Below are 13,123 nucleotides of genomic sequence, written 5' to 3'. Positions count from 1 at the left end.
GTCCCCGACAGAAATTCAAATTTCGCGGCACACACTACCGGTAGGTCAGGTGATCTACCGCCCTGCCCTGGGTGGCAGGACTAGGAACCATTCCCGTTTTCTAATCAGATTTCTTCTCTTCCACTGTCTCCTGCGGGAGGCTGGGTGGGTGGGCCATTAATTGTATATATCTGTCAGGTAAGTATGTATAAAACTTTATTGTATCATGACAATATCATTTTTATACATTCAACTTCCCTGCCAGATATATACTTAGCTGATTAGCACCCATTGGTGGTGGGTAAGAGACAGCTAACTACTGAAATAGACAGGTATACAACATATGTTGCAGGTATTAATAAACCTTGGTTCCTACCTGATTAGGCGGAAGACTTCGTGGCTACTACCCAGGAGTCTGCTTCGCCTCAAGAGCCTCAGCGAGATATTGATCTATGGCTAAGAGTTCTTGTGGGTCTGCCAATGGGGTCTTATCCACTTACTCGGCAGAGCCTAAAGGCCTTTTTCATTGGGTGCTATTCCACTAACATGACAATACACCTTGTTCAAGGAGCACAACACCGATCCCGATCACCTGATCCTAACATCCATGTTAGTTCTAAGATTGCAAGGAGTTATCCCCAAACTCCTTACAAACAACCAAAAACTCGAAACATAAATACACATTCATTTATAACAAAACACAACAACAACAAAACAAAAATTTTGTACCCCCCTACTAGCCATACATACCCCTGGTCCCTACCAGCAATGACACCAGCCGCCCGTGCGACATCAGTACGCTTGCTAATAGGAAACCAAGCACATATCTGACAAGAGGGTTTATGTACATTTAAGATAAAATATTTTAAGGATCAGTCTTTGCTCCAAGTCCCAGAACTGTATCTGCTGATACAAATGGACCGAGAGAGAAGCATTTCTCATAGGTCACTTTTACATCCTTCAGGTAATGAGACGCAAACACTGAATTGCATCTCCAATATGTAGTCTCAATGATATTCCTGAGAGACATATTCTTTTGAAACGCCAGCGACGTTGCTACTGCCCTCACCTCATGAGTCTTAACCTTTAGAAGACCGAAGGATTCATCCGGGCAGTTCTTGTGCGCATCAGTAATCACGCTTCTCACAAAGAAGGCCAAGGCGTTTTTAGACATGAGTCTTTTGGGGTTCTTCACAGCACACCAAAGACCTTGTTGACAGCCCCCCATCTGCTTCTTTTTCTCTAAATAAAATTTAAGAGCTCTAACCGGACAGAGAGACCTCTCTATCTCTCTGCCTACTAGGTTAGATAGGCCTTTTACCTCAAAGCTTCTGGGCCAAGGTTTTAATGGGTTTTCGTTTTTCGCCAGAAATAATGTCTGGAACGAACAGATAGCTGCATCTCCTTTAAACCCCACTTTGGACTCCAGAGCGTGCAATTCGCTCGTCCTCTTGGCCGTCGCGAGAGACAACAGGAATAAACATTTCCTAGTGACGTCGCGTAAGGAAGCCAGATGTAGAGGCTCGAATTTGTCCGAGGCAAGGAATTTCAGGACCAGATTCCAGCTAGGTGTTCTCGGAGACGCTGATTTCGAAGTCTCGAAGGACCGAATCAAATCGTAGAGATCCTTGTTCTCTGCAATCTCTAGCCCTCGATTCCTGAATACTGAAGACAGCATACTTCTGTATCCTTTGATTGTAGACACAGAAAGGTGCGATTCCTCTCTAAGAAAAAGGAAGAAATCGGCAATGTTAACTATAGAGGTACTGGAGGAGGACAGCTTCTTATTCTTACACCACCTCCTAAAGACTTCCCACTTCGATTGGTATACTCTTCTCGTTGAAGATCTGCGGGCTCTGGCGATAGCGCCTGCAGCCTTGCGAGAAAATCCCCTCGCTCTGACAAGTCTTTCGATAGTCGAAAGGCAGTCAGAGCGAGACCGGGGAGGTTGTGATGAAACCTCTCGAAGTGGGGTTGTCCGAGTAGATCTGTTCTGCTTGGCAGAGATCTGGGGAAGTCCACTATCCATTCCAGTACCTCCGTGAACCATTCCTGGGCTGGCCAAAATGGGGCTATGAGGGTTAACTTCGTGCCCTTTGAAGCCACGAATTTCCTGAGTACTTCCCCCAGGATCTTGAATGGGGGAAAGGCGTAGGCGTCTAGGCCCGACCAATCCAGGAGAAATGCGTCGATTGCAAAGGATCTTGGATCTTCCACTAGAGAGCAAAAGATCTCTACTCTTTTGGAGAGGAACGTAGCAAACAGGTCTATGTGAGGCCTCCCCCACAGGGACCACAGACTCCGGCACACTTCTGTGTGTAGAGTCCACTCTGTGGGAAGGACCTGATTCCTCCTGCTTAGCCTGTCCACTCTCACATTCCTTATCCCTTGCACAAATCTTGTGAGGAGAGTTATACCTCTTTCCTCTGTCCAGGTTAATAGATCTTTTGTTAGTTGATAGAGGGAGAATGAATGAGTCCCTCCTTGCTTGCGTATGTAAGCCAGAGCCGTGGTGTTGTCCGAGTTTATCTGAACCACCCCGCCTCTGACTACCTCCTCGAAGAATCTTAAGGCCAGGTGTATGGCTACTAGCTCTTTGCAATTGATGTGCCAGGACACCTGCTCCTTTGTCCAGGAGCCTGACACCTCCCTTGCTCCTAGCGTCGCTCCCCATCCCGACTCCGAAGCGTCGGAAAATAACACTTGGTTGGGGTTCTGCAGGGCAAGTGACACGCCTTCGTTCTTCTGAAGAGGAAGGATCCACCACTTTAAGTGATTTTTCACCTCCTGAGGAATCGGGAAAGTGTCTGAGAGTTGTCCCGTCTTCCAAACTCCACACCTCTTTCAGGAAAAACTGAAGAGGGCGAAGGTGAAGCCTCCCCAGAGAGAAGAACTTTTTCTAGCAAGGACAGAGTCCCCAAAAGGCTCAAATAATCCCTCGCTGAACTGCGTTCTCTCTCTAAGAAGCTCGAGATTCTTGACAAACCTCGAGTGATTCTCTCTTGCGAAGGAAATACCTGAAAACCCCGAGAATCCATCTGAATCCCCAGATAGACCAAGTTCTGGCTGGGGATCAGTTGCGACTTCTCGAGGTTCACGAGTAATCCCAGAGATTCTACCATATTCCGTGTTATCATCAGGTCCTCCAAGCACTGGTTCTCCGACTTGGCCCTGATCAGCCAGTCGTCTAAGTAGAGGGAGATGTTTATTCCCTCTAGGTGAAGCCATTTCGCTACATTCGCCATCAGGTTGGTGAAGACCTGTGGAGCTGTAGACAGGCCGAAACACAGAGCCCTGAACTGAAAAATCTTGCCTCCTATCATGAATCGAAGATATTTCTTTGACGAGTGGTGAATGGGAACGTGGAAATATGCGTCTTGTAAGTCCAGAGACCATCCAATCTCCTGGACGTAGTGCTGACATCACCGAGGTGGACGTTTCCATTCGGAACTTCTTCTTCTGAACAAAGCGGTTCAGCGCACTTACGTCCAGTACTGGTCTCCACCCCCCCGAAGCCTTTGGTACTAGGAAAAGGCGATTGTAAAATCCCGGGGAGATTGAATCCTGTACAAGTTCGATGGCCTCCTTTTCCCACATTTGATCCACCATTTGAAGGAGAGTATTTTTCATTACAGGGTCTCTGTACCTCGCTGACAGTTCCCTAGGAGTAGAGGTTAGGGGAGGACTGTCTTCGAAGGGGATTATATATCCTTTCTTTAGAACTGAAACCGACCAAGAGTCGGCTCCTCTCTGTGCCCAGGCTCCTGCAAAGTTCAGGAGTCTGGCGCCTACTGGTGCTTGGAGGATCATCAAGTCACTTTCCTTTCTTGAAGGGCCTGAAGGAAGACCTTCCTCTCTTATCAGAGCTCTTCTTTCTGGAAGGGGGACGAGCTGTTGCACCTCCACGAAAGGGCTGCTGAGGAGGACGAGAGTCCTTCTTACTCGTAGACACTACAGGGCGACTCCTCTTTGAAGTCTGAACAAGGAGGTCTTGTGTCGCCTTCTCAGTTAGTGAGCGAGATATATCTCTCACCAACTGAGAAGGAAACAAATGGTCTGACAGAGGGGCGAACAATAACGCGGTCCTCTGGCTAGGAGAAACAGCTTTAGACAAAAGGGATCCATAAACTGATCTCTTTTTCAGCAAACCAGCTCCAAATAGGGAAGAAACTTCTCCCGAACCGTCTTGTACCGCCTTGTCCATGCAAGCCAGGACGCTATGGAGAATTTCTGGGTTCTTAAGAAACTCCGAGTCCTGAGACTTCTTAGCCAGAACTCCGAGAGACCAATCCAGAAAATTGAACACTTCTAAAATGATGAAAAGTCCTTTAAGAAAGTGGTTCAATTCTGAAATGCTCCACGTAGATCTGGCCGAGGCTAAAGAGTGTCGTCTGGAGGCATCAACCAGATTAGCGAAGTCAGCGTCTGCCGATGCAGGAAGAGAAAGACCCATAGTCTCTCCTGTCCCGTACCAAATACCTCTCTTTCCAAGGAGTTTGAAAGGAGGCATGCAGAATACTGTTTTGCCCAACTCTTTCTTAGCGCCCATCCATGAATCCAAAGATTGGAGGGCCTTCTTCATTGAAATCGCTGGTTTCATTTTCAGGAAAGCCGAGGACTTTACAGTAGCCGTACTCGAAAAGAGCGAACGAGGAGAAGGAGGAGCGGCTGGACTAAGAGAGTCTCCAAACTCTTGCAGTAATAAGGAGGCTAATGTCTTATAATTCGAGAGTCCCTCATTTGTAGGGAGCTCGTCTTCAGACAACTCATCCAAAACCCGATCAGAAGAAGGAGAAAGTTCTCGTTTGGAGGAAGAGTCTTTCCAAGACCTACGATCCGAAGGAGAGGTGCTTCTGTCTGGGGAGGAGTCATCAATTCCGGATACGAGTCTATTCGGATCTTGCCTTATGGAAGAATTCCGACTCCTGCCTCCTGGCTCCTGACTCCTGCCTGCTCCTGACTCCTGACTCCTGCCTCCTGGCTCCTGGACTCTGGCTCCTGACTCCTGCCTGGGTGACTCCTCACTCCTGGCTCTTGGCTCCTGCCTCCTGGGTGACTCCTCACTCCTGGCTCTTGGCTCCTGCCTCTTGGGTGACTCTTCACTCCTGGCTGGCGCCAGATGCCTGATCGGCTCTTCGCACCTGGTAGGAGTCTTGCGCTTGGTTGACTCCTTACGTTTGGTTGACTCCTCGCTCTTGCTAGGAGCCTCACTCCTAATAGGAGCCTCGTTCCTGGCGGCAGGTACCTCCACACGTCTGGAGAACCTCTTGATGGGAAGGGAAGTGTCTTTCCTTCGAGGAGGCTCCTTAGAAAGCACTCCTACCAACGACGATATCTGTTCTTGCATAGAAACTAGAAATCTTTTAGTAGCCTCCTCTTTATCCTCTTCGGGAGGAGGAGAAGGAGGAGGTGAGGAGTCCATGGGCTCCACTCCAACTACGGGTGACAATAGGGCTCTTTTTGCCCTCTTAACATCCGAAGGAGACTCCTCAGGGAAGCGTTCCGGGCTCGAGTCAAGAGTCGGCACCTTCCAACTCCTCTTCAGTGGTTGCGAGCGATCAGAATCCCTCCAATCGCGTCTAGGAGACGAAGACCCCGACGATGAGAAACACTCACACAGGATGCTTTTGCAATAGCGATCCCTGGCAGTCTGGGGTGTCACAGAGCCTGCCAAAGGGACACCTGATCAGTGGGGATTCTCCACAACCTCCTTACGGTTTTTGACATTCCTTCTCCTCTGGGCATGTGAGCTTGGAAGAGGTCTAGACCTGGGAGCGTTGTGGAGCCGACCAGATGCCCCCTCCACCACACTGGGGACACTCACATCACTGTCCACTGTAATATCACTAGCCTTACCTTGCAGAGCAGCCATTTTGTTTTCCATGATCTTGAAGGCTGCTTTTAGATCCGCAAGTTCTCTTGCCGAATCTACAGGATCTGCAATAGGTGAAGAGGCTGAAAAGGAAGGAGAAGTAGCAATTCTTACAAGTGGGGAAGATCCCAAACTAGGAACTAGTTCATTAGATCTAGAACTACTCAAACTTCTAGAAGAAGCTTTCCTCACTCTCTCTCTCTCTAACTTCTTCAAATAAGTAGCTAGATTCTTCCACTCTCTCTCACTCAAATTCTCACATTCCTTGCAAGTATTAGTGAAAGAACATTCATACTCCCTGCAACCCTTACATACGGTGTGAGGGTCTACCGAAGCTTTCGGCAACCTCACCTTACAGCCTACATTCACACGTCTCACAACCATTCCAGCGTCAGACATTTTAAGAAAAATCCAAAGCAAGTCCACGAAAACAGTCCACAAAAGCGTATGCCAATCCAACAATCCAGATACGTCACCAAAAGTCGGTCAAGAAGATCAATTGTCGATGAAAAAAGAAAATCCAGTCAAGAGGAACCAACAACAATGTTGATGGTCCGGGCGACAGAAGAAATCTGATTAGTTAGAAAACGGGAATGGTTCCTAGTCCTGCCACCCAGGCCAGGGCGGTAGATCACCTGACCTACCGGTAGCGTGTGCCGCGAAATTTGAATTTCTGTCGGGGACGACGGAGTCTAAAGCTAAGTATATATCTGGAAGGGAAGTTGAATGTATAAAAAAGGGAGGTTCATGTACGAATTTAGACAAAGTCTTTAGTACAACTCTGCTTATAAGGCACATTTCCAGTTCCTTACTGACAAGGATAACGGCCGCCTGTGTGACAACAAGCACCCTTACTAGCAGTAAACCAGAAACCTGTCTCAAAAAGTGGAGATTTACGTATGATCAAAGACACCATCTCTAGTATAGCCCATCCTATAAGATAAACTCACAGTTCCTTACTTATCCAAGGTAATGGCCGCCTGTGCGACATCCAGCCATCATGTAAGAAACCTAGAACCCATCTCAAAGGTAAGGTTTTAGCACAACTAATTTCAATATTTTAAGTTAAGGACCCAGAGAGAAGCACTTGTCATAGGTAATCCTAACATCTCTAAGATAGTGGGATGCGAATACCGAGTTGCATCTCCAATAGGTCGCATTAATAATATCCTTCATGGACATATTCTTTTGGAAAGATAATGATGTCGCCACAGCTCTTAACTCATGAGCCTTTACTCGCAGTGTCTTAAAGGAATCGTCTGCACATTCACTGTGAGCTTCCGTAATCACACTCCTAACAAAATATGCTAGCGCATTTTTGGACATTGGTCTTTTCGTATCATGAACTGAGCACCATAAACCCTGTTTACATGCCCCTAGCTCTTCTTTCTTCTTAAGATAGAACTTAAGAGCTCTAACTGGGCATAACGTTCTTTCAATTTCGTCTCCCACCAATGTTGAAAGACTTTTCACTTCTAAACTCCTTGGCCATGGTTTTGAAGGGTTTTCATTTTTAGCCAAAAATAGAGTTTGGAAAGAACAGATTGCTGCGTCTTTCTTAAAACCCACCCGAGAATCTAGGGCATGGATTCCACTTGTTCTCTTAGCCGTAGCTAAGGCTATGAGGAAAATACACTTTCTCGTCCAGTCTCTGAACGAAGCACGGTCGGGAGGTTCAAATTTTTCTGATGAGAGGAATTTGAGTACTACATCTAGATTCCAGCTTGGATGAACTGAAGATATAGATTTAGAAGTTTCAAACGATCTTATTAGATCGTGTAAATCTTTATCCTCTGCCAAATTCAAACCTCTATTTCTAAATACAGACGAGAGCATGCTTTGGTACGTATCCTTTTATGGTAGACACAGAAAGATGGGATTCTTCCCTCAGGAATAACAGAAAATCTGCTATATTGGTCACAGAGGTATCGGAGGAGGACAGTTTATTCTTCCTACACCATCTTCTGAACACATCCCACTTCGATTGATAGACCCGAATAGTTGACGATCTTCGGGCTCTAGCAATTGCTTTCAAAGCTTTGCTTGAAAAGCCTCTCGCTCTGACCAATCTTTCGATAGTCGAAAGGCAGTCAGAGCGAGAGCGGGGAGGTTTTGATGGTACCTCTCGAAGTGGGGTTGTCTGAGAAGATCTATCCTGTTTGGAAGAGATCTTGGGTAGTCTACTGTCCATTCCTGTACCTCTGTGAACCAATCTTGGGATGGCCAAAACAGGGCGATGAGAGTTAGTCTCGTCCCTGTTGATGCTATGAATTTCTTCATCACTACTCCTAGCAACTTGAATGGAGGGAAGGCGTAAGCGTCGAGTCCTGACCATTCTAGTAGCATGGCATCCACCGCTATTGCCCTCGGGTCTTCGACTGAGGAGCAGAAGTTCTCTATCCTTTTTGAAAGGAACGTTGTAAATAAATCTATTTGTGGTCTTCCCCACAGGTTCCACAGACTTTGACAAACTTGTTCGTGCAGAGTCCATTCCGTGGGGAGAACTTGGTTTGTCCTGCTGAGCCTGTCTGCTCTGACATTCTTTTCCCCTTTGACAAATCTGGTTAGTAGGGTAATGTTCCTCTCCTCCGTCCATAACAACAGGTCCCTTGTTATCTCGTACAGGGAAAACGAGTGCGTCCCCCCTTGTTTTTTTATATAAGCCAACGCCGTAGTGTTGTCGGCGTTGACTTGAATCACTTGATTTTTCACTTCTGACTAGAAGGATCTCAATGCCAGGAATACTGCATACAGTTCTTTGGCATTTATATGCCAGTCCTTTAGTTCTTTCTCCCATCTGCCCGACACTTCTCTTGCACCTAGGGTCGCTCCCCCATCCAGTCTCTGAAGCGTCTGAGAACAAGATTTGGTTTGGGTTCCGAACCTCTAGAGACACTCCCTCGTTCTTTTTTAGCGGGAGCAGCCACCACTTCAGGTGTTTCTTCGCCTCTATTGTTACCGGAAAAGTGTCCGACAGACGGCCTTTCTTCCAAGTCCATGATTTCTTTAGGAAGAATTGCAGTGGTCGTAGATGAAGTCTTCCTAGGGACACGAATTGTTCTAGGGAAGAAAGAGTCCCTAGAAGGCTTAGCCACTCCCTGGCTGAACTCTTCTCTTTCTTTAGAAAAGACGTAACTTTCTGAATCCCTCGAAGAATCCTTTCTTGGGACGGAAGAACCCGAAAATCCCGAGAATTCATCTGAATCCCCAAATAGACTAAGTCCTGACTGGGGACCATCTGAGATTTCTCGAGATTCACGAGAAGTCCTAACGATTTTGTCAATTCGAGTGTCTTCCGCAGATCCTCCAAACATTGTTCCTGGGATTTTGCTCTTATCAGCCAATTGTCTAGGTAAAGAGAGACGCTTATACCTTCCAGATGTAGCCATCTGGCTACGTTCCGCATCAGGTACGTAAATACCTGCGGAGCCGTGGAGAGGCCGAAGCACAAGGCCCTGAACTGGTAGACCTTTCCTTGTATCACAAACCTGAGATACTTCTTCGACGATGGGTGAATAGGAACGTGAAAATAGGCATCCTGAAGGTCCAGAGAGACCATCCAGTCTCCCCTCCGCAGGGCCGAAAGTACCGAGGCAAAAGTCTCCATCGAGAACTTTTTCTTTTCCACATATTGGTTCAGGATGCTCACATCCAAGACCGGTCTCCATCCTCCTGATGCCTTCCGTACTAGGAATAGGCGGTTGTAAAACCCCGGAGAGGAAGGATCCTGAACCTCTTCTATTGCCTCTTTGTCCCTCATCACTATCACCATCTGAAGAAGTGTCTCTCTCAGAACAGGGTCCTTGTATTTCGCTGACAGTACCTTTGGAGATTTTGACAAAGGTGGTTTGTCCTGAAAAGGTATAATGTAGCCCTTCTCCAAGACTGCTAACGTCCCAAGGATCGGCTTCCCTTATTGCCCAGGCCCCTACAAAGTTTAGGAGTCTGGCCCCTACAGATGTTTGGAGGACTTCACTGCTATTTTGATTTCTTAAAGGCCCGAAAGGAGGACCTTCCTCGCTTCTCTTTTGTTTTCCTTTTAGTGGGAGGACAAGAGGTGGAACCTCTCCGAAAGGGCACTACAGGAGTACGAGTACGTCTTCTTCGTCACTGGTACTGCTGGTCTTGTTTTCTTGGTTGATTGAACCAAGTGATCTTGGGTTGCCTTTTCAGCAAGCGACTTTGCAATATCCTTCACCAAGTGAGAAGGAAAAAGATGATCCGATAGAGGGGCATACAAAAGGGCTGACCTCTGTGAAGGAGACACGGATTTGGTTAGGAACGAACCAAATAACGATCTCTTCTTCACTACTCCCGATCCAAACAGAGATGTCAATTCTCCCAAACCATCTTGAACTGCTTTATCCATACAGGATAAAATACTATGCAAAACTTCAGGTTCCAAAACGTCCGGTTCCTTTGCCTTTTTGGCCAGCACTCCAAGGGACCAATCCAAGAAGTTAAATACTTCTAGTACATGGAAAAGCCCCTTAAGGTGCTGATCCAATTCCGACATGCTCCAATATGCCTTCGCTGAGTTCAATGCATGTCTTCTTGATGCTTCAACCAAGCTTGAAAAATCCGCTTCTGCGGAAAATGGAAGCATAAGCCCCATCGCTTCTTCCGTCTTATACCAAATTCCTCTCCTACCTCCGAGTTTACAAGGAGGAGAGCAAAAAACTGTCTTCTGAGCTTCCTTCTTCAATTTCATCCAATTATTTAATGATTGAAGAGCTTTCTTCAATGAAATAGCTGGTTTCATCTTTAAATACGAAGAGGACTTAGGAGTCTTCGTACTTGAGAACAGAGATCTCGGAGAGGGAGGAGCTGCAGAGCTTAGAGAGTCTCCAAACTCTTGAAGGAGAAGAGAAGCTAACACTTTATAATTAGATACACCTTCATTGTTCGGTGTTTCTTCCTCCGATACGTCTTCCAACTCCATCATGGAAGGAGAGAGAGCCATTTTATTGGAATCTTTACCTTTAGGAGAGATACTCCTAGAAGGAGAGAGGCTAACCGATCTAGAAGCTCTCTCTTTCCCTTCCACTAAATTATCCTGAGATATGGAAGTAGAAACCTTCGATGCACCAGGTTCCCTTTGTGGTGTTCGATTCTCTCTAATCTGAGTCGGACTCCTATTTACAGGAGAATCGCTATCAGAAGACATCACATGTCTAAATAAAGATCTTCTGCTTGCAACTTCTCGCTTGTCTGGCTCTTCACGCCTGATTTGTGTTTCCTTTCCAGCTGGCGCTTCGTGCCTGGTTGGCGCTTCGCGCTTGGTTGGCGCTTCGCGCTTGGTTGGCTCCTCGCGTGCGGCTGGCGCCTGGCGCCTGGCTGGCGCTTCACGCCTGGCTGGCGCCTCGCGTCTGGCTGGTGCATCGCGCCTGGCTGGCACTTTGCGCTCCGTCGCTTCCTTTGAGAAACTTCCCCTATTCTCAAAAGGTTGTCTTTTGTAAATATATCGATCTGAAGAATAGTCCTTTCCTGGCTCTTCTTGTCCTGATGTTGGATTGCGCCTGACTAGCACCTCACGCCTGGCTGGCGCTTCACTCCTAACTGGCGCTTCGCGTCTGACTGGCGCCTCGCGCCTGGCTGGCGCTTCCCTCTCGGCTGGCGCTTCGCGCCTGGCTGGCGCCTCGCGCCCAGCAAGCGCTCCATGAACCCGTAACTTCGTGGGTCTGTGAAAGATAGACTCCTCATCCGAAGAAGAAACTTCTTTCCTGGGAGGTTGATAATAAGGAGCTTTAGATTTCTTCACTGGAAGATAAATATCCTTTCTTCTGGGCGGATCTCGGGAAAGAATCCCGACTAGGGAAGCAATGGACTCTTGCATATCCTTCAAAATCTTAGTTGTTTCATCCCTTTGATCCAATTGAGTGGAAGGAGAGCATTCTTTCTCCATTCTCCAAGACTTAGCGGGAGAAGGCAAAACTTTTGCTATCTTGTTCTCCGTCGGGGAATCCTCCGAAAAACGTTCCGGACTCGAGTTTATTCCAGTTTCTTCCCAGATCCTCTTCAGGGGACGAGAATGATCCGCTGATCTCCATCCTCTCTTGGGTGACAAATTCTCGGACGAAGAAAAACACTCACGTAGAACGCTTTTTCTAATGCGCTCTTTGGCAGTCTGCGGTGTCACAGATTCTGCCGAAGAGACGTCTGACTGGTGGGGATTCTCCACAACCTCCGTACGGCTTTTGACATTCAGACGCTTCCTCCACTTCACTGGGGAAATTAACATCACTTTCCACAGCACTCAAATTTTGCTTACCTTCCATGGCAGCCATTTTACGCTCCATTTTCATAAGCGCTGCTTTATGGCTTGCGATCTCTGAAGCAGAATCGTTAGGCTCTGCATTAGGAGAAGGTCCTGAAACATTAGAAGGAGCATTCATAATGTTAGAAGAAGGTACAAAATTACTCACCAAGTCACCTGAAGAAAGAGAGTTAGGCTTGGTTTTGGAAGAGGATTTCCATAACCGGTCTTTCTCTAACTTCTTTAAATAAGAAGTTAGAGACTTCCACCCTTCAGCACTCAAACTCTCACATTCACGACAAGTGTTATCGATAGAGCATTCATACTTCCTACATACTCTACAGACAGTGTGAGGATCAACCGAAGCTTTCGGCATCCTCACCTTGCACCCTACATTCACACACATTCTCACCACACTTCCAGAATCGGGCATCATGATGAAAAATCCAAGACAAAATCCAAATAACGGTCCACAATAGCGTATGCCAATACAACAATCCAAATAAGTCACCAAAAGGTCCAAAACGAAGATCAATTGCAATTCAAAAACGAAATCCAGCCAGAGATACCAACAACGATGTTACCAGTATGGCCGACAGAAAATATCTGATGGAAAACGGGAATGGTTCCTATTCCTGCCACCCAGCGGCAGCGCGGTGGATCACCTGACCTACCTGTAGCGTGTGTGCGAAATTCGAAATTTTGTTGGCGCGACGGAGTCAATAGCTAAGTATATATCTGACAGGTAAGTTGAATGTATAAAAATCTATTTCTGGGCGAGAGACCTGTGCCATCCAGTGAAATGCTCCTTATAGCATCATTTCTAAGGTATATAACTGCTATATATTACCAGAGAAAAAGTTGCATTGGAATGCTAGGAATGAACCCAGCTCGCTCACCCATATAGGGTGTCGGTATAGTAACTGGGGCGTGAAAAACCACTGTCAGAGGTCTCTTACCAATTAGATCTCTCCTCTCTCCAAATCCCCCGTTACTACGAGGTGCCGTTCTACATC

The 13,123-nt window shown here is 46.9% G+C and overlaps 1 protein-coding gene across 2 annotated transcripts in view; it reads right to left on the bottom strand.

Moving 5' to 3' along the window:
• The window catches only part of LOC135205819 (hydroxymethylglutaryl-CoA synthase 1-like), a 640,683-nt gene that overhangs the window by 392,673 nt on the left and 234,887 nt on the right, over positions 1–13,123 (bottom strand). The gene's annotated exons all lie outside the window — the stretch shown is intronic.

This window comes from Macrobrachium nipponense, chromosome 11, assembly GCF_015104395.2.
Source record: "Macrobrachium nipponense isolate FS-2020 chromosome 11, ASM1510439v2, whole genome shotgun sequence".
NCBI lineage: Eukaryota > Metazoa > Arthropoda > Malacostraca > Decapoda > Palaemonidae > Macrobrachium > Macrobrachium nipponense.
The sequence above is the reverse complement of the archived record's forward strand: the minus strand, read 5'-3'. Positions and strand labels throughout refer to the sequence as shown.